We start from the raw sequence: 22,665 nt of genomic DNA, 5'->3' as shown, positions 1-22,665 counted from the left end.
GCCTAGTAAACCGACAGGGAGCCCATCCGCCGGAGCTTGACCACGGCTCCGACAGCCACCGTTTGTGGTTTCTACCCTTCACCTTAAAACTCCTAGCCACGGTAGGATACAGCGTGAGTATGGGGGCTCGGGGTCCGCGGTATCGCCAGTACCGTCACCAAGATTGCTCAAGGTGCCCCGTGCGGGGGATTTAGATTTTTGGAATCCATATTGATACTTCGAAATTACATTTTGTTTGAGAAAGAAAGTCGATGGTCTATTTTAGATTACTCCCTCAAATGCCTTGGAAAAAAAGTGTTAGGACCGATATTGGCCTGTAATTTGATACATTGTCGTGCGTTCCCTCTTTATGAATAGGCGCCACTCTAGCAACTTTAGGTTACTCAGAAAAAACGCAGATGGACAGACATAGATTATTAATGTACGCTAACACATCACTTTCTTCTTGTGCAACGCACTTAATCACACTCCATAAAATCCCGTCAAGTCCTGCCGCTGCATAGTTATTTATTTTTCCGATAAAATCCCGTACTTCGGTATCGCTCGTACGTTCGAGAAAGATTGGTCTGGACAATCGTGGAATGCTAGTCGCGTCGCGGCCACCGTTATCAGTGTGTGATGGGTGCACACCAGCAACAATAAAATGAGTATTCATGCAGTTGGCTAGATGAAGGCTATCTACCGGTTTTCCGTGAAGTGCGGCTGTGCTATTGTTTTTCAACTTGTTAATTTGTTAACAGTGTCCCATATCTTTTGTGGTTGGCCTCGTTAGTGAAAACTAGTCATAATATATTCTTTTCGCTCTCTTTAAATCGATCTGTAGCTTGTTTATAAACTTTTTCTGCGCCTTGCGTATTTTGGGATCCTTCGTTTTTATAAAATTGCTAACATAAAATTTTTATTTTTTATACCTTTATACAGATCTGGATCCACCCAGGGTTTCCGCACCTTTTCGGTTCTCTTACTTGAAGGATGTAGAGGAAAGGCTGCATCGGAGCATCCTCCATTGAATTGCAGGAAAACATTACAAGCGATATTTACATCGCTCTCCCGATAGGCGATTTCCCAATCTTACGATTCCACTAGTTCACGGAAATGTTCGATTGTGCGGTTGTTGACCTAACGGAAGAAGCGCAGTTGTGGGGATAGATCATCTATAATAGTATCAGTCTCGATAAAAAAGGAAACTGTAAAACGATCACTGATATCCACAGTCAGAACTCCTGTCCATATATCACAATCACAAGAATTTGACATACGAACATCCAAAAGTGCGGCACTGTTAGTGTCAATTCTAGTTGGTAGCATTATGTGATTAACACAACCATGACAAGGTGCCTTATCAACATGTTTTTGTGATGTTTTTCGATGAAATAAACTACTTTCTTCTTCTTCTTCTATAACAAGGTTTTTAGATCATGAGACGCTCCTTCTTCCAAACTCATATCGATGTTCAAATCACCCATTATGTGCACGATTCATTGCGCGAACAAGCATATGTCAATAATCGTTCCAAGAAGGTGTAAAATGTTCTTTTCTTACCCGTAGGAGGTTTATAGATTACACACATAGTCATTTTCCGTTATTGAAAAGCTAGCTTTCGAAATTATTGGTAATTTCCGGAAATTCTTCCTTAGTACCTAAATTCATCCTTTGTGCCTATATGATCTTCGCTGACTCTTCTCCCGCTTTGAAGTTGCCTTAGATTTTCCTACTATCGTACCAGTCAGCGAAGCGTTGCATGTGCGCTTGTGTGGAGCGACCTCGACTTGCAGCTAGATACAGTGTACAAACTAACAAACTAAATAAAGGCACATTCTTTCATTCACAAACGCGTCATTGCTTTGTTTAACTGGGCGAGCAAATTGCGACGACCCGTCGGCGGCAGCGGACTAAACGCTGGGCCTTCTGACTCCGTCGGTAGGTCGGCGAGCCGTGCAGTAGAGCAGTGAATCCAAGTTATTTCCTCCTGGCGTCCCACGAAAACGGCACCGAAAATGGGCGAGGGTGCAGAGACGAGGACCGCATTTCTGAATTGATTTTTCTACTAAATAAATTCGGGTAAACACACTCAGAGTGGTCGAAACATGGCCCATGGACTCAGACTACACTTTGCGCTAGTAATCCCAAATTGTTTACAAATGACTTCAGTGTCCGTTTAAGTGTCCATTTTTATTGCCTTTCTCTCTCGTCGCACTGAGTGGGAGCTAACAATGGCTTTTTATGACACTTGTTTATGCAGCGCCCAAGACACGATTGTCACCGACCCCACACAAATCTATGCCATCATGTGCGTATTTCACGCGTTACGAACGGCAGTTAGAAATACGATGAACTTACAAACATTTGCATGTTCGACCACACAGCTGCCGAACCGAATAGAAAAAACTGCCACATTACACCCCCTTGCTTAACCCACCGGTGTCGTGGGAAATGCCGACGTGGTGAACTTGAACAGCTGCTAGCTTCAGAATTATTATATCGCACGCTGCATCTCTGACCCCATCAACATCCCATTTAGGTCCACTGCAGGAAGAAGGCCTCTCCCATTGACCTACAGCCACTATTGTCGTGCGGTGTCTCAGTTTATTATTTCGCTGAGAATTCCTTTATTCCATCCTTCGATCAAGTTATTGACCCTCCCCTTCTTCTAGATCCGTCTCTCGGTATACAAATGTTGTGTTACCCTGGTGGCTCACCGGTTATCGTTGTCTATGACTGCACGGCCAGCCAAAGATCTATTCCGCTTGCTTTACTTGAACTAGTCTACTCGAGTTTCTTACCAGATCCAGGAAGCTCGTTTCCTTACCCTCAGTTTTCTCCAAATATTTCTTCGATGACCCGTTGAGCCGCCCTAAGTTTGCATTCGAATTGTTTAGTAAGGCGCCATATTTTGCTTCATAAGTCATCACCGGCAGGACTCATTGGTTTTATATCCTTGCTTTGAGTGGTAGACGTAGCATACTTTTCAGTAATTGGGAGTACTTGCCGTGTGTGCCCCAGGATAAACCTATTGTGCGCCAAATTTGTCTTTCGTGGTGGTGGTCCGCACTTGCATCCCGTCAAAGTAGTTATATTCTCGGATTTGTTCCAGAGTTTCGTTACATATGCTCTAGTTACTGAAGAATTTCGAATACGTGCACCGGAGGCGTCTACAAAGCAGCGGGAAGCACGCAGCAGCTTCTACCATCGCGGTTGCCCCAACGAAAGATATTTGAGCTTCGGCATTAGCGATTTGCACATATCTAAGAAGAGGCGATTGCAATCCTTCCCGTGAAAGATACGTGGCCGAGACTTGTAATGCCAGAACGGACGGCCACAATGTAACAATGAGCAGCGCTATCGAGTTTTCTCTTCGACATATGCGCGTATCCCTGTTGTCTGTCCAGCGCTTCTGCTAAGCAGACCCTTTTTTGTTTACTATTTTATTCGAGTAAGACAAGTGCGCTCGGAGTGTTCAAAGCAATCACCACCGCCACAGAAAGCACGCGTTCTTCTCGCTCTGTGCAATAAAAGATATTCGCGGAATTTTTTTAGTGGCGCTTTACTTTCTCTTACAAGACGGTGTTACACGTAGAGGGGAGATAAGAATGCAATGCTCGCGGAGTAGCTGAAACAAGCAACTGTGTATGTACATTTTTAAATGCGAATGCATTTCTTAGTCGGGGGTTGTCGTGCTCCGTCGGCGTGCGCCCGCAGGTGTTATCTCTCCGCGCTCAATGCCGAACGCATGCGCTTGAAGCGAGCTGCACTAGTTTGCTCGAAGCGGCAAGGACGGCGAGTACTGCGGTGTTGCTCTCGTGTCTAACGTGTATGGGAACTTGATATCGCACGCCGTTGCCACGTCTCCCGTTCGACACACGTCTTCGTACAAGGACTTGCACACCCTTGCCTACACCGGAGACGGAGTCTTTGTGGTGACCGTGTACCTCGCGCCCAACCTCGCTCGAGACACCGTTGCCGCGCAGCTGGACGCGGCTATGGAAAGTGTGCGCGTGCGCTCCAAACCCTCTGACCCCATAGTCTTTGTTGGCGACTTCAACGTTGACGTGCGCAAGAAGAGTGGCGAGTGGCTGGTCGAGTACATGCAGACCAGGCACTCTATGCATTGTCTCTCTGCCGGATTCGACACGTGCCCCACTACCATTCACGGGAGTTGCATTGATCTGGTCTTTACGCGAAACTGTGACGCGCGTATGCTTCTCAAAGACCCTTTGACCGTGCACTTTAGCGATCACAAGGCAGTGATTGTGGCCATCAGGTACAACGATAACACAAACAGGTGCTGATGAATAAATGATTACGTTCCCACTCTCGTCATTAATTACGTTATTACTCGCAACACACTCATCGGTGCACCCAATGCGTTCGCATTTCTGCACGATTCCCTTCGGGGAGGTGCGGGGGAATTTTTTTTACGGCAAGTTAGCCTTGAAGTAGAGGACTCATGCATTCTGAGTGCGCAAAGAATTTGCCACATAAATTATCCGTATAAAGAAACACCTGCAGAGCTTCTTCGGGTCATACTGCCTAGCTCCCCACATGAATACTCGGTCAGCATTTATAAGGTTTCCCTTACTGTGTTCCCGCTCTCAAGTCAGGCATGATCATAAAGCTACGCCGCCACACACATCCGCAATTTTCTGAGCTAACCGGAAACCTGCTCACGTACAAACGTGGCAAGCACCATCGCCGGTTTCAATGTTCCGATTAGTAACAGATTTAGTATAACAATGAATGCTCGACGTTTTGTGCTTGTACTCCCAAATCAAAACTGGTGAAGGCGCGGAGTGCTGCCTGCTGTGGAGTAATTATCATCACGAATACGTAAGAGGCTAAACTAGAAACGTTCAACCACGCTAGGAACGCTCTATAGTACACAAACACTACTCCCTCACCAGAGAATGATCTGGCCACGCTGGCATAATAGTTGCCTCCTCCTTCCATGAATGACAAAATCTTTGCTCCGCAGCATGCAAGTACAGGGTTCACGCATGTGAACACACAATCAATGATGTATGAATACAAATCTGTATCAAGTTTGCAAGAGGATGGATGAGAGTCAACAAATTTGGTACAAACAGTTACAGAATGTACAATTAAAAACTACGTTTCGGCTTCTTGAGAGGGTCAGGTTGATGAAGAGCTATTGAAGCTACTCTTCCGCGATTCTACAGCCCTAACACGCCAAAAGCGACAATTAGCTAACAAATAAATATCCCCCAGTTGTTGACAGAAGCAACACAACGCAACTGGACAACAAAGTAAATTGCCGTTTCATTTTATGTCAATTGTGCGTCTCTGACTTTTTACTGGCAGTTGGAGACATATGCGCAAGTTTTAGGTGCATACGGTAGGTTCCCGTGTATTCCGCGTAATACTGCGCTTCTACAGAAAGGGAAACGCCTCTACAATGTCAAAACTCAGAACGCAGCCTAACGCGTGTACTGGGGCATCCTACATTGTACTGTTTGCTAAATGAGCTGTGTTTGAAAAGGCACATCGGCATTAAACTATGAGAGATCTTTTGAAGAAAAGGGGTAAGGCGCGGTTTCATAGGTAAAAGGAAATTAAATCACATAGGCGTGAGGGCAGGTGGCCTGATTGTATTCAAAAGATAGAGGAAGTCGTGTTCTTACACAGTATGAGTTGAAATAATTCATCTAGCAAGTCTTTGGTCCGATATATGCGACTCATAATATTATTTCCGTTCGCATGATTCCGCATGCAAGAGATTCAACATCGGCGCAAAGCTCTTGTCTGATATGAAGCGGCTGTAGCGTGCGGCGTTCAGTCTGACAATCAAGCGTAAGCATTGGCAAACATGATAACAGTCCCCGCTTCCTGTATCGGCTGGCGAAGTCAAGATATAACAGCGCAACAGCCGTAACAGCCACGGCACATGTGGGAGAAGCTTTGAGCCGATCATAACTCTCTGGAATGTGTAATCACGCGAAGCACGACTAAAATTTGCAGCGTGATATCTTGTAGCACAGACACGCTAAAATAATTTCTTCCACTCAATACTGTTTAACAGCACGACTGCCTTTAACTTCTCAATACAAACATACGAACTTGCTGCGTCAACAAAAAGTTTGTAATTCAATTTTAATAAGTTGGGATGCTAATAGGGGTAATTATGCGTTTACTTTATGTCCCCCTGACCACATAAGTTATTCTCAAAGGTGGTCTTCGCGTACCTCCATTTGACTAATTTTAGGGAAATCACAAATTTTCTAAGAGAAAGGTAGGTCATCAATACTCCTTTTATTTATTTCGTAGAAATGCATATGCAATTCAGATAAATTGCCTTTATTTTTTGCAGTAAACATTCTCTTTCTCTGCAAAATATAAGTAATATATTACTGAAACAACGGTTTGGACGACCCATACTGAAGCGCTCGGACGGAAGAATAACCCAAACATTGATGGCAATTTCATACAGGTGATGATGATTACTGGGGACATCACACCTACCACTGATGACCAATGACATATCATGAAGAAGTTCTCGTACACGGTTAAAAAAAATGAAGCATCGTAAAAGGGGATAACAAGAATTTGCACTCTGCCAGTGCAAGCGGCCGCCTTACCGTGGGTCAGTCGCTACTCCGGCGCATGAACGCCTTCAACACACCGACATTAATGAAGTGGGTGCCATGGTGACGATGGTCTGTGGGTGGAGTTTCTGGCGTGACGTGATAAACCCGACATTTATATGTTTCAGTATGGCCCAGCTAAAGGGCAGAAAAACTCCTCGTAGAGACCGGTTACAGGAACAGGTGTTTACAACAGTAATTCATCTTCTCAGTGAAATTGAGCGGAGTGGCGTTTCTTGCCGGAACTTGGTATGTCTTCGAACTTGCTGTATTTTACAGCGAAGCTTTTGTTCAAGCCCTACACTCGCCATTGAGGAAAAATACTAAGATAATGCCACGCGCTCATGACCACATTACTCGAGGCAACCGCCGAACGTCCTCGGCACGCGAAGTCCCTTTAGCAAAAAAACTTTCTGCGGTCGTCAAGGGCTACTGAGCCTGAAATAAACCTTCAACGCTAATAATAAATATTACAGGACACAGCGGCCGCCCCATCCGCTAGAGGTCATTATGGGTGCTTGGAGACATGGCTACAAGTGTGCCACTCCTTCCCGAAACAACTTTGAGATCCCGCCGCAGCTCCTTCGAGTTGGCGACTAGGAGCTGGAGGAACTCTATAATGCTGAGGATGAGGTTGCATCGACTACTGGCGGCTTAAAAAGACGACAACATCTTCAATGCATATGACAAGGATCAGCAGCACCTGCAGCTATGCAAATAAAGAATCATATTGAACCGGAACTATCTGTCGGGAAATGCTCACCAACAGCCGCTTGGCCATCCAGGTCTTGCGGTGAGTGCCAGCTTCCCTGCATTTTTTTTCTGTGTGACAGTTCCCGAGCTACCGGCAGTCTGGAGGCGCCATATTTACCCTCCATGAGACGTGCGTCAGAAGAGATGTGTGCATGAAAAAACGCCAAATCAAAGGCTACAGAAGGTGAGCGGCCAAAAAAGAAGAGTGGCAAGTAGCCAGTTGTCTTTTTCGCTGTGATCGCATAAAAAACTAACAGATGGAAGGAGGATGTCCCAGTTGCAAAGATCATGGCTTATTTACATGAAAATCATGTCGGAAAGCGTACGATGTAAACGTTCACTCAGACCATTCGCCTGGGGATGTTAACTGCTTGTTGCTTTGTGCTCCCTGCTTGAGGCAAGCAGAGGCGATTGTAGTTGATAGACAAGTCCGCCCGCGGTCACTAAGGATGATTCGCGGTGCGCGAAAGCTAATGCTCCGCTTGATGATTTCTGTCACTTCGCAGCCGTGGCGTCCCAAATTGGTGCTGTTTTTGCGCATCTTCCGCATATGCCTGTAACAATGCTGTTTCAGTTTGCCTGGAAAAATGGTTTATGTCGCTAACAGTACAATGGCCTCCAAGTGGCGTGGAAGACAAAGGCCCGTGCAGGACAACACCGAAGGTTTCGAGGAGCGCCGACAGAGAGGGAAGGGGCTGGAGTAATGCGCTGTTGGCTGGATAATCCGGTGTGTTGCTGGCTGATAAACGCGCTGTCTATAACACAAAAAAGATTCATTTGGTCGCATTCGTCAGTATTGCAGCCTCTCCGTGGAATCTGTAAGCGCCTCCCACAGAACCGAGAAATGTGCGCCTTGATTGCGCTGTAGTAACGCACTGGTAGATTTGTTGGATGCTCGGGATGCTGCGTCAGTAATGTGTAGCAATACGACTGCGTGCAGGGGCAATGGAAGTCACTGCCACATAACTGTTAGCAGCCTGGGTGGTGATCGGGGCCATTCGCACTGGTGGATTTCCAGCCACTCTGCTTACGACCGCGCGGCCGAAGCGTCGCGAAAGATGGGGCGTCGCTCCACCCTGATTTATGTGGCGAGCTCCACTTTATATATTCCACGCAGGTGCGACGCAGAAGAGGAATGAGAGCTTGAGGCAGCACACAGAAGGGCGCGGTCCTCAAACTCTTCCGAAATAATTACCCGTACCAGAGGTCGTAGGTCCTCATCGCCGACGTGCCGGGCGGACGTATCCTGTTGAAGACGAAAGAGGTGAGACCGTCGAAGCGGTGACGTGTAGTCGTTACATCTGAAACGGTGGTCGGATTTTTGATGGGGGGGGGGGGGGTGCTGTAAAAGCGAAGTCGCCAATTTCTTGTCAGATGCAGCGTACGCGGTCAGCCTAGGAAATGCGTTTGCGGAACGCCCGGCAAAGAGCTGACACGTCTTCAAGGTATTTGGTGTAGGCTCTTTGAAGATGGGGTACCCGCCACTCGAGTTTTTTTTTTCACGATGTTCGAACGAGCTGCGGGCGTTCAGAAAATTTGGGGTAGCTGTGTGACGAAATCTGTCCAGTCGGTGATTGTGACCTCGTAACTAACCTTTCAAGGTTTGGCTACATCGGTGAGATAAAAGACAAACCTAGTAGGTTGTGGTGCCATCCCACCGCTTAAATGCACTCACTCCTGCTTAGGTATCCAGCCACTCGTTTACGTCATCCTCCAGAATCCTAGCGAAGGTAGGAGAATTATGCTGGCAGCTGTGTACGAAGCACTGGGGGGGGGGGGGGGGTCGTGGAGCCATACCTTTTGCATGTTCGACCGTCATAGGTGTATTGTCTGGAGGTATGCGGTGACCCTAGCGCAGCTCCAGGAGTGCAGTTGGATAGGTAGACCGCGTGACTGAAACCCGTTTGCAACACATGAGAGAATGGCGGGACACCAACCGATGTAAGACAACCACTGAAGCTACAAACCACCACTGAACTAACCTTAACTGGATCCGGAATACTTTGTTGATTGCGAACCCTTAATCCTAAGAAATCTTGTGGCCCCGAAGATATACCAAATGCATTTCGGTTGAGGTATGCGGAATAGGATTCAAAAAATTTGTTTTTAATTTACCAAGATTGCTAGATAGTCCAAAAGAATGGGAAAATAGCGAAAGTTAGACCGGTACCAAAGTCTGGTAATAGCTCTGTTCCCTAAACTACCGACCTATTACTTTACCTTTTACAGCTGATACAATCACAGACCACGTAATCCATAAGCCCATATTGGCTACTCTGAAGAAGATGGTCTAGTTAATCCAAGCCAACATGGCTTTCGAAAAGACCTTTCTACTGGACCTCCCAACAGAAACTTCCGTGATCTAGCTTTGACACTTGATAACTACGAACAAACCGATATCGTACTTCTTGGCTTATCGAAATCGTTAGATCACGTATCCCATCCTAAATCACAACTGTTTGGTAGACAATGCGGTTTTTAAATGGCTGGCTGCATACCTTTCAGGCTGTGAAAAGTTGGTTTTTTGTGCCGCTGAAGCATGAGGAATCTCGGAAGAAACCTCAGGTGTTCCCCAGGCCACGGGCCTACGTTCAGTTCTGTTTGCCTATATCGATTATATTGCTGACAATAATATTGTAACAGTCCGCGTGTCTATGCATCCTTTTCATCCCCCTCGCCGCTCTTTAGTTCCCTAAACCGCCAAAAAGTGGGCTGACCGGCAACATTTTGGGGTTCACCATTTCACGTATGGGCAGACTAAAAAAGAGTGTTTTCTGTAAAACCAGTACGAGAAAAATACTGGACACCTGTATCAAGACAGTTTTATCACCAATTTTAAGCCAGGTTGTCGTCAATGTATGACGCTACTAGGTTTTGTTTCAGTTCGTTTTATGGGAAAGCATTAATGAATACTAACGTAACAATTTGCTACTCACATTTGACTGCCTGACCTTGTAGAGTCCTCGGAGCTCCGCTTTGAGCATCTGAAACGTATTGTACAAAACAGCAACATTAAAAATCCATTTTAATTAACATGTTCAGCTACCGTAGGATAGCATCGGTTCTAGGTCTAGAAACTGTGAGGGATAAGGAAGAACAAACCTCATTTTCATACACAAATTACTGAAGCGTAGGACGCCCGCTCTCTGAATTGAACTGTTTTTCGTTGCCCTTTTCATTTATCACGTAGATATAGCATTACTTAAACACTTTCAACTTCTATGTCGTCACTTCAATTAGGTTTTCTTAATACTATCATTAGTAGTCGTTACGGGTTTGTCTCAGGTAACTCCAACTATGATATAAGGAGCTCAGTCATCCGATATAACTTAGGGTGGGAAACGTTATGCTCGCGAAGAAAAATGTGGTCGACTCAAGCTTGTCCATACCATTAGGATATGATCAACTGGAATAACAAAATACCTAGAAATGCCGAATTACGTGTTGGCACAAAGAAACAATTTCTAATAATTATACCTTCCCATTAACGATTGAAACATGCTCCCGACTGAAATTGCGCGCTTACCGAATGTTTCGGCTGCTATTTAAAGTGTTTCCTGCATGCCAACGTTTTTGTTGTGTTGACCATATATTGTTGCTATGTTGAATTACCCTCTGGTGCTATGTTCTGCTGTGTTCTCATTACCGAGACAAACCTCTAACCCTGTTCTCTATGTTGCATTTGCGTGAGTTTTTGTTGTTTTGATTACTAATTAACCCCCCTGCGAAAATTCCCAATGCATGGTGTAGGCATTTGGAATGAATAAATAAATAGTGCGAAGCAAAAGTAAGGTTGCCAAAAAAAGGAATCTCTTGGTAATATACAAAAGTAAGCGCAGAAAAGAAGCTCCCTGCCAGCCGAAACCTGTGAAAGCGTTGGCCATTTTTGTAACAGCTAAGATGCTTAGCCTTTCAGTCAAAAATTTTGCCTTCAAGATGTAGGAGTGGACGCTTAATTAAACATAGTAACCCTTAGAAATATATGTCCACTTTCGAAATGTATCGTCATAGTGTTTCAATGACTGTACAATGGGGCATTGCCCTTAAGGAAAAGATGCAACGCGGCAATTCCGAGAATCAAATAGAATATTTCAGAATTATTACTGGACGCGGATAAGTTTCAACATTATATTACAGTTTCTCGAAATACTCTTCCTAGCACTCCGTTGACGGAGTGGCTCATCAGCATAAACTTGTGTGAAAGTAACCGCAGGTACGACCCAGTACTCCTTTGGAGGGCTACTGAAAACTACACAGGTAATCGTAACCAAAGTAGCCTGCCCGCTGATTTTTTTATATTGTTACATGGTTAGCTCGTCCCGAAGCGGCGGCGGCACCGTGTTCTGCAGGCGGGTTTCCAAACGCTTCAATGAACACCACCCGGACAGGACAAAAGGGATGTCATTTCGTGACCTACTCAATTGAGCTCATGCTGAAACGATCCTGCGGCTCGGGTTCTGTGGCGTCGAGGCAGAGGTGTGGCTCCTGACGCTGACGAACTGGTTTGAAGCCTACCGGGTGCAATATTTAATTTTTATTGCTTTTTTATCCACCCAATTCTTCGTGTTCTTAGCTTATGGTTATTTGTCACCCTTAACATCATTTTCGCTTCTAGGCGCAGCCTATGACCACGTTTCAATACATTCTGCTTCGCACGAAGAGAGATGTCACGTGGCCGCTGTGAAGCGAGACATTCTCAAATACTCGTTGTGCAGGTAGGCGTAGCTGGTGCCGGCTTTACCGTAGGGGGCGGGGGTAATGACGCTAGAAGCTCTCTCGGAGCTCTCTGAGGTATAGGTGGGCGTGAGACGCGCTTTACTCAGCTCCTCTCTAGCGTCGTAGTGCAACAACTGATAAAATGAACGAAGGGCGGAGAGGAAATACGATGTGCTTAGGCGAAATTTGGTCCGATGCCTAGACACAGTCACGCGAAGGATACAGTGACCCGTTACCGTCCGCTACGTGGCCTCGGCGTGGATGACGAAATCAAAGTTTACATAAACAGTGCGTAATATCTTGTGGCCTCTCTGTGAAAGAAGCTGTAATAGCATCTTTACAAGGCCAGGGAGCTGTGGTACTTGAACAAACAATAGCACATGATGGCATGTTCAACTACTGGGCTAAGTGTTAAGCGCAACAATTCAGAAATCAAATTAAATTCCGAGAGCAAGGTATCTGAAGCAATAAACAGGCTCGTGCCATCAGCGTAGTGCATGCATTCCGTGCCCTAATCAATGCTCACAATGACGTTTAAATACAAATTAAAGAAAAACTGACCCAGCGCCCTTCTTTGAGCTACTCCGCAATATATCTCTTTGAAAAAAGATGCACACCCATTCACAACGATGGATAGGTTTGGTCGAGTGATGTATGATTTAAGCCGTACATAAGGAATACCATGGGTGTGGTACCTAATGAGTTTTTGAAGGCGAATATTTGTTAGGTTTAATATTCTTTAAACTCGTTTCTTTTTTTACTAGCAGTACTGATTCAGTTCAGCAGCCTTCACGAACATCACGGTGGCATTCCGTTAATAATACCGGGAGGACAGATATGTGCCTGAATCTTGGGACACCATTTCTATCACGGATCTTTCTGTTTAAAAACTTGAATTTTTTGTATGAAAACACCGGGGTGACATTGAGAGATTAGAGATATGCGCCATCTCGAGAGAAATATTATCAAGTACGTGTTTTATTTTCCTGATTTGAATGCTGTTGTGCCAAAGGATTTGTAGTTTGTTAAGGAAAGCAAATGTTTTTTAGACTTCGGCATCCACGCTGGGCTGCAGAAAAGCTGTTTCGGGAACATTAAAATTTAAATGGACAAATGTGCTGCAAAAGGTAGCCTTATATGCTAAGAGGTTTGTCGGATGTTTGTTGAAATGTTCTGACAGAGCTTGTTGAGTAAGCGTGTTACCTCCAATAGTGTTGGCGGATCTGTCGCATTCATTCACGTACCTAGACCTTCGTTTATAATCTTCCATGTGTGGTCAGGACAAAGTGACAACTCAGGGGAATAGCTGCTGATAATAGTTGGACTTGGCTTTGCTGGGTTTGGTAGTCCCTTTATTCCTAATAATTTTCAACGCCATGAATGCGAGCACGTGTCCAGTCTTCAAAAATGAGATGTAGAGGTTTTTTCATCAATTATTGTCTTCGGATCATGCCCAATGAATTTCTTACTTGTTACGGGGATTTGAAGGTTTTTTTCGAAAACAGCCAATCTAGTATTTTGTGTATATTTCAGAAACCTATCATACGTGCCATCAGCCTTCTGTTTACCAGGAACGCCGATGCATTCAGAATTTAGGGTTTTGTTCCTTAAATACTTACAGTTGTGGTCAGATAGTATCTGATAGTTGTGATCAGAAAATGAAGGCTTTAGCATTCCGGTGGAGCTCGAATAGTCAATAAATATAGGACACTGGTCACTGATATCGTAGTTTATGGTACCAGCGGCTGTAATGGGTGCCTCAGTGTTGGCTATGCGCGATTCTAAAATGGTTGAAGTGCTTGCCGTAACATGTGTTGGTGTTTTTATTGGATTACTAAAGCCACATGGTCATTCCATTTACAAGTTGTCTAGAATAGGCTTTATCCACAAGAACATCAATATTGCTATCGCCACCAACTGTTAAGCGCAAACGGTGAAAGGAGGCATATTCAAGAGGACCATCTAAAAAATTGGTAAATTTGTGGACAGCTCCGAAGGGCAGATGGTATACTGCAGAAGCCGTGCTCTGACCTTGTAGACTTAACACTTTCTAATTATCAATAATAACTGTAATTTGGATTACCTCCCCGCAACAGGAACAATTGGACCCATAAATTGCGAAGTTACCACACCGCTTGTCCGCTCGATTTATTTAAAATTCACTGTATCCCGTAAATATTGGGTACATGTTGGAAATACCCAAAGTTTCTGGTAACATACTTATACAAAACTGGAAGCTGAATTTGTCATAAATATATTTCACGGTTCCTATTTAGTTACTAGACAACGAACGTTTAGGCGCAGACAAGAAACGGCATTGTATTGTTCTGTGCATAATTCCAAAAAATTAGGTTCAACAACACCTTTGGTGGAGCATACTAGCAGAAGAGCACTCAGCTGGGAGATGTGAGAATGCCCATGTAATTAGGAATTTGCAGAACCGTCGTCATTACTTGTAATCTGATCGGAAGGACTCCCCCTTAGATTTCCGAGCAAAGACACACCCATTCCCGGTCCACACAAAGCGCCAGTTGACTTGACGCTTTGGGGCGGTTGTGAAAGTTAGCAGGCGTGGCTGACTTACCCCCAAGTGCCCATTCACGAACACAGGACTGTCAGTAGCAGATTCCGAGTCATTACCACCGCCCAAAGCAAGCAGGTTGTTGGTGATGTTTCGCTTTTTCATTACCTTTTGAAGGATCTTGTAGCGCTTCCGACGACTCCTGAACTACCCAAAAACGTCCTGATATACTTCCTTTCGCATGGGTCCTCTATGGCCAACTTCAATATCTGTCGCGACATTGGATAGTTTATTGACTGCGAAGTTTGCTCACGACCTCATTGGGTTTTCCCCTTCCGTATGAACGACGTGCTTTATTGGAGGGTTACACCTTCGAGAGTATTGTTCGCATAGTGTTAGGTTCCTCTCACAAACTTTAATGCTTTTTTTGGTGCTGCAACCCCTGGCGAGACGTTTTTCGTTTTTCATTTTTGAGTTCTAAGTTCTGTGATTTGACATCCGCAACGTCTTTCTTTATTTCTTCGAATATACTTCTTATACACGTCATGCTTCCTTTCATTTCGCACAGTTGAACACTCAAAGCATCACTTCGCAATTCTTCGTCAGCCATCCGGGCGTATTTCCGTCTCTTGTCTTCTCCTTCAAATAAGAAATTCAAGCAGCCATGCACCTGTTAGCAACAAACCCAAACTGTTCACATGGCAGCAGCAGCAGCCGTGATGTTATACATTGAGTGCAATACAATTCTTTTTGTCCCTAACCTGCACAAGTGGATGAGGAAATGTTAACAATGTTACAGCGCACGGAGACTAGGACAGGAAAGCTAGAACCGGCAGGACATCGAGCTGACTGTAACTCTGTTAATATGCATCACCAACTAGCCCACCAAGCGAACCTCGTGAGTAAATGTGATTGCGGTGTTTCCATGCACTGCTCCTTCTGCAAAGTGATGGATCTTGGATTGGCAATGCCTATAAGTACTGCAGCCAGATGACGTCATGGACCCTGGTGGCTTATACCTGCCTGTGGAGCTGCAGGCCTCTCGTGTCACTACGATCGCCGAAGGGTGTCTTCACTTGCTACGCCAGGGTACAGCGCCGAAGCGCAAACACAGGAGGCGCAAAAGATTGTTAAAAAATAAGCGTGCACAAGTGCATAGGCAAGTGCCAGAACAAGTGCATGCACAAGTGCATGTGCAACCCGTGCGTCCATGCACTGCTGCTGCTGCTCTACAAGTTCATGCTTGCGGTTCTTCATAAGTCTCGTAATGGCTAGCACAATGATAAGGTAGATATAGGGCTATGCAAGAACGGCGCAGAAACGCTTCGGACAATTGCCGCTGCCAAAAGAAAACGCAGTGTCAGCGCCGTTTCCACTCCGGCACAAATTACTCACGTAACACTATCTCTGTTTCTGAGGAACATTGTCCCTATGCTGACGATGATGAACGTTTACAGATTCCGAAAGCTAAATGGTCGTTAGTTCGCTTCATGCCTAAACGTATGGTTTCGGGCGGACAAGTTTAACCGTCTCCGGAGTACGTCTTCAATGGCGACTTCCCCTGGCAGTGTCGGATACGGCCTTGTGCGCTGGTTGGCTAAGTTTACGATGTTACATTGTACAATCTGAAATAATTGCGAAGAACTTTCGTATCTAGTCGGCAACGTCTGGCCTTCATCCAAAATAAAAGTGGTGAGCCGGGGTAAAGGCCGCGTGGCAGCGGCGAAGTCGTAGCCGGAGGTACCACGCGCTGATTCTCACTTATGTCGAGGCGTCCAGCTGCCTATTCCTTCTGCGCGCTGTTAGAATTTCAGGGGGGTGATGTAATATTCTACTTTAGCATTGAAGACTTCCGTAACTACAGTATAATGTGTTTATTTCACATATTTTACGTACTTTACTTATTACCTCATGACGCGGTTCTTGGTGTTAAACGTTCTGACTAGTCCGACAAGCATGGCTTTAATCTTACTCCGGAAAAGTGTACGTGTGTTGTATTTTCATGGAGGTGTGGTACCATACTGATCCCGGTGATTAACTTTAAGATGTTTCCATTCCTCTAAGAAAAAACATACTTTTTCGACGTGGTACGTGATTAAGTTTGATATTTACTCCACATAAAACACCTGAAGCAGAAATGCTTAGGAACAATGGGTATCCTAAAGGTCCTCTCGCATTGGTCCTACGGAGCAGACAAGGCAAGAGAGGGAGAAAGAGAGATAAAACATCTTTATTGTCTGGCAAAACTGACGCCGCATAACGTCGTGATAACACACATAACAGCATAACAGACAAATAACGCAGACACACGGAAGTAGCCTTAAGTAGGCAACATATGGGCCACAGGCACGTGACACACTAGTACTTGCTTGCCGCGTCTTCAAATCCTCTGTATACGTTCGTGGAGAGGGCCTATTCCTAGTTAACATCCTAATTACAGGTGAGGGTTTCGAGATAACACGACGCAAACATTTTTCTTAAATATAAAAATAACACTTGCCTTTGCACCTGTCCTATTTCTTAGCCGACAATGCACTGTTTTCTGTTAAGCGAGTTTTTCAGTTTCTAACAAAGGCCAAGTTTTACAACTCTGTTCACATCGCGCATAATCATCCTGGCCTGTGCACCTCAAATCTTTTGTATAAATGTTTAGATTACGTTTCCCTGATTTCACAGTTATAGATAACATCACTCTGCTATACTCATCTTGTTAGGCGCCCTTTGCGCTTCGATGGCTTTGTCCCATGAAACCAAAAACCATCACCATCAACATCGCCTTGAACACTGAAGTGTGAAAAATACCGGGTCACGTCGAAAAAGCCAAAGGTCTCGGGCCACGTCGCTAACCGCGGTATAGTGCTACCGGACCCGGCGAAAACTTCAACTAGCGGCAACTTCCCGACACCCAGAGATAAGAAACGCATGCGAACATTCCTCGCACTGTGCCCGTACTAGCGTCGCTTCATCGCAAACTCCTCATGACGAATCGAAATAGGCGGGCCCTACCCCACTCTGGTGATTTTCTCGTTCTCCACGAGTTTTAACGAACTGTTATTGCTTCGAGACTTACAAGCGACCATCTGGCACCTAAGCTTCACGTTCAGAGGGCGCTGCGGTGCCCCCCGGCCTCTCCGGTGAGCATCTTGCCAAGTGCATGGCGGTTAGGCTTCGGCCGCCGCGATCGCCTCCGTGCCCAACATCGGGCGAAGATGGAAGCTGGCGCAGCATCAACAGCAGCTACGTCGCTGCCAACAATTGATATGCCCACTGCAGTGCCTGCACAAGCACCTCTCCACTACTGGAAAGTGATCAGATGGACACTATGGCGCAGTCCTCCGAACAGCGGCTAACAGGCTACCAGACCCTCCATCTCAGGATAGCAAAAACATCGCCGTCTCACCGGGGGAGAAACGACCTCGTTCCAATCCTCGTCCGGCGGAGTCCATGTCATCCCACTCATCATAAAGATGACAATCAAGCCCAAGTGCAACTTCGACATGTCCAGGCTCTCTAATCGCATCATTCAGCGTACCTTGGACGCATACCTTCACGCAAGTGATTTCAAGGGCTTCGCCCTAAACCGCCCCACGAACACCATTTCCGTCTGGGTGCATAGTATGGAAGATGTCAGCCGTCTACAATCTCTACAAACAATGGAGGTCTCTAAAGATCTGACTGTACCGGTGCAGGCCTACCTCTCTTCAGGCACAGACCTTCGACGGTACGTTGTCTCTGGCGTGGATGCTGGAGGAGACCCGGCCACCCTTTTACAAGACCTCAAGTGCTCTACGCCCCACGTGGTTGCTGCCCGTTACCTTGGGAAAGGGCGCTCTTGTAACACTAAGTGGACCCTCCGATTCACCGCCTCGCATGTACTACTATGGATGCATCCTTCACGGTCACCAGTACCGTCCATCTGCAGTTTACTGTTACAAATGCCACCGCCCCAGACATATGAAGGCTCCATACCCATACACTGCTGTAGAAGTGGCAGAGACGACATCGCAGTTCACTTGTGGACTTTACAAGACAAACGATCATCAGATTATCTCGCCACTGTGCCCCACCAAGCGGAAGGCTGCACATCTTATGCGACAACGCCAGACCCTACAAGTAGCTACTTCACGTCACCAACAGAATGTCACCACAATTGAAGTATCAAATGGTTATGCAGCGCTGTCCACCGACATTACAGAAGAACAATCGTGTGAAATTGAGGAACATGACCCACAGTTCAAACCGACTTACAGTGAAGTCAGTCGTACTAAGACTCGCCATTTACGCACCCGTATGGACGCGACACTAACCGAAGAGACTGAAACACTGGACGCGTTAGATCAACGTCTAACAACACTGGAGGCCGAAATTCAGCGCATCCGGAGAAGACGTGCCATACTGACTCAGCGACACAACCAGCAGCACTTACCAACTCCACCTGCCCCACCAGAGCAGCTCCTGATGTTCGTGTCCAAGCAGCTACAGCATTAGGCTTCGGTGCTCGCGGCTCATATCTCGCGATGAGTAGCACCATAGGGCCTATAAACCTGTCTTGCGTTCTCTAGTGGAACTGCAGGAGCTTAACGGGTAAGCTCGGTGAACTGTAATACCGCATGCGCATTGGCCAATTATCTGCATGGGCCCTCCTGCTACAAGAAACAAACTGCGCTCCGCAAATATCGGAGTTCAGTGCACATACGTCTCCAAGCATTCGGGACCGCCGGGTGTGCGTCCGGACATCCCCCCTGGCGAAGCAATTGTATACGTACGTTCACAGTTGCCACAAGCCCAGGTCCCTCTACCCGCGTGGTGCACCGCTTGGCAAGAGGTGGTAGCTGTGCGAGTTCGCCTATCACACTCAGAGGTGATTCTCGTATCTTATTACGCTCGACCGAGCAGTGGTCATGCCATTCGAATTCGGTTAGGCTGGCTTTCACATCTCCGCCACAACTTCCCACGAGTTCCGATTGTGGTGTGTGGAGAGGAATGCTCCGCATGGATCCTGGGGCTGCCCGAGGAACAGCTGTAGAGGTCAGCTGGTTGAAGACACCTTTAGGGGGCGAACTTTCAACTCCTAAATGATGTTCTCAGCCCCACTCGTCGGCAAAAACACCCTCGCGCACCGTCTTAATCTCCGGACCCCACTTGGTGGCTTGGCCACGGTGCGCCCTCATGGCACTTAGAGCTCGACTGCTGGGTGAGTGATCACCATCCCATTTATATTTGGCTTGCTGCAGGACCGGTGCCGCGACTTCGTCGACGCTGCCGGGTCATCGACTGGGATGAGTTCAGATCACAGCTTTCCCCACTCGAACAAGAGACTGATGACCCGATTTCTATCCTTCAAAGCGCACTGCGCGCATCAACGCACATCTCTTCTGTAGATGCAGCCCGACCAACGCCTGACCTTCATCTGCTCCGATCGTGGGCCGCCCGCCATCGCGCAGAACTGACTGCTGCCCGCCAACCGTCAGCTGAGAGTGCCAAGATCCACCTTAATCAGCTGACAGCACAAGCGCGAAGACATGAACGACGTTTTTCCAGGGCTCGCTGGATGGAGTGGTGAGCTTCACTCGGTCCCTCAACTAACACAGCCTCAATATGGTGCACGTTTCAGGCAATGGAACAAGGCCGCAAGCCGAAGAACCCCTTGGACAATGCTTACCGTGCATCGGGTCTCTCCTTGCAAGAATTTGCGGAGGAGGCAATGAAGGCTTTTTTCCCCAATTATGACACGCCTCCTCTGTCTTATGGGGGACCTTCACCTATTCCCCCTGAGGTAGGCCAACCCCTTACCATGGAAGAGGCAGCTGGTCTTGTTTCCCCCTTCACCATGGCGGAACTGTTGGCAGCTATCAAATAAGCAGGAACACATAAGTTACTGGGCTCCAATGGCATACAGAATTAAGTGTATAAGAACTGCACAGAGAAGTATCTTCAGGTCATACTGACCACTATAAACGAAGCTTGGGCCTCTGGATTCGTACCCACTTTCTGGAAGCACGCAGAAATCATAGGCGTCCCGAAAGCAGGAAAACCACCGGATACGCTCAGCAGTCTACGGCGGATTGCTCTGACGTGTACCTTATGCAAGCTGGCTTATCGTATGCTAGCATCAGGCTCACATGGTGGCTTGAGGGCATCGGTTGGTACCATCCCTCTCAGATCGGCTTTCGGCCCCACATCGGTGCCAAGGACGGCATTGAAGTGTTCTCTACTTCCCTACTCATAAAAGGACGAACTTGTCGTACTCGTTCTATTTTTGCCCTAGATGAGAAGAAAGCGTACGACAATGTGAGCTATCAAGCAATCCTACAGATACTGCGCTGGCTTGGGTGCCCGGCGCGTGTGATGTCCTTTATAGAGTCGTTTTTAACACACGGCACATTTTCAATTAGAGTTTCAGGACAGGTGGTTGGCTCTTTTTGAACATGCCGCGGGGTACCACAAGGCTCGGTCCTGGCACCCATTCTGTTCAACCTTCCCCTCTTCCGCTCGCTTGGACAGTAGGGGCATTGAAAGATCTAAAATGCCTCATCTATGCGGATGATATCACGCTCTGGTCGACACTTCCAGACATTGCGGATGAAGAACACGCTCTTCAGAGTACTTTAAATACGGTTGACACGTAGTGAAAACGCGCGGGACTCATGCTATCCCAAGATAAGACCGTGTTACTTGCCGTCGACAAGTGACGTCATAACATAGCGGAACCACCTCGCGCCTAACAAAAAACAAGCACCCTTTTCTGCTTGAAACAAGCTCAAAAGGAAGTATTCCATGAGCCGGAATGTCTGGAAAGCTGGCTTGCGCTCGCTGACTCCCATGAAACCACCGATACAGAGGTGCACGCAGACGCAAGGGATGTAGACTTGGGTGCAGTCCTCGACGAAAGCACCGCGCGTGGGGAAATAGGTCGGTATGCCGTGTCTAGTCTATCGAAAGAATACGTACTCAGAATTGAGAGCTAGCGCCTCGCTACTATATGTACCATTTAAAAGTTTTTCTCGTTCAGTTTTTCCAAGAACTGCAAGATTGTGACAGAAAATAATACACTGTACCGGCTCGCCATTATGGAGGACCCCTCTACTGGTTTCGGGGAAAGGAACCTGTGGCGGCGAGGATTCGATGTTACGGTTGTCAGGAAATCCGACAGAAAACGTAAGGACGAAGTCTGCCTATATCACACACCGTCAACTGCCCGCCAGAGGACTCCTGGGAAGACAGCGCACTCGTTTTGGAATCATGACGCGGAGTGACCTAGCCGCATCAGGTGACATTTTGAAGTGACGTGCAGTGAAAATAGGCCCGTTACTGCGCCAAACAATACCCTGGTCATCCTCCACTCTTCCACATTTGGCTTGGGATATTCATTTAGGAAAACTTGCTTAAACCAGAGAATCGGCAGTGCACCCCTGTCTTGATATGGCATGCAGATTGACGGAAATGACTCTTTGATGTCTGAGGTTTAGCAACGGCGTCCAAGCAAAGTTTTATCAGCGTCGTCATCAAATACACCAGAATCAGTGGTCTTCTTTCAATGTGCTCATTTATATATATAGACCCCGGCCCACGCGACCAGCCATCAAAACGTTTCCGTACCTTTTGCTCAGGGGCTCACTGTGAATAAATGCATAAAGCGGCATGTAATACACTGACGAATGCGGCAATCCTAATTTCTTTACCTGCTCTGTGTGTAGAAAAGGTATGTAAGTTCGTACAATGCAGACGTAAGGCTGATCAGGTGAAAAATTTTGCCGAATTTTTGTCGAGAGAGCCAGAAGCGTCGCCATAGGATGGGCGTTATTAACCTTCCAGCGTCCACCTCTGTCTTTTCATGAGTATGAAATCTTCCAGTGGCTATCGCGCAACTTGATGGTACGTTTGAATTCACTGAGAATGCCGCTGACCTCACATGGTATTGGCCCGGTCCACCATAGCTTTGCTCCCAAGGTCCAAACGTCTTGCAAGAGGCGGTGTCCTGGTTTCATTGATGCTCTTACTCCTAGAACCCAGCCGTTTGGCGTAAAGTTAACGAAGATCCTCAATGCAAAATGGCCCCGTATCTGCTCAATTCAT

General features: G+C 46.6%; 1 long non-coding RNA gene across 1 annotated transcript in view; it reads right to left on the bottom strand.

The window, feature by feature from the left end:
- The window catches only part of LOC144164053 (uncharacterized), a 113,059-nt gene that overhangs the window by 56,095 nt on the left and 34,299 nt on the right, over positions 1-22,665 (bottom strand). The window contains exon 3 of the long non-coding RNA XR_013321024.1: positions 10,289-10,336. This is a non-coding gene — a long non-coding RNA (uncharacterized LOC144164053). The remainder of the gene's footprint in view (positions 1-10,288; positions 10,337-22,665) is intronic.

This window comes from Haemaphysalis longicornis, unplaced genomic scaffold, assembly GCF_048455015.1.
Source record: "Haemaphysalis longicornis isolate Haplotype H1 unplaced genomic scaffold, Haemaphysalis longicornis Haplotype H1 scaffold_13, whole genome shotgun sequence".
Taxonomy (NCBI): domain Eukaryota; kingdom Metazoa; phylum Arthropoda; class Arachnida; order Ixodida; family Ixodidae; genus Haemaphysalis; species Haemaphysalis longicornis.
Note: the sequence above shows the minus strand (reverse complement) of the source record. Positions and strands in the feature narration are given on the sequence as shown.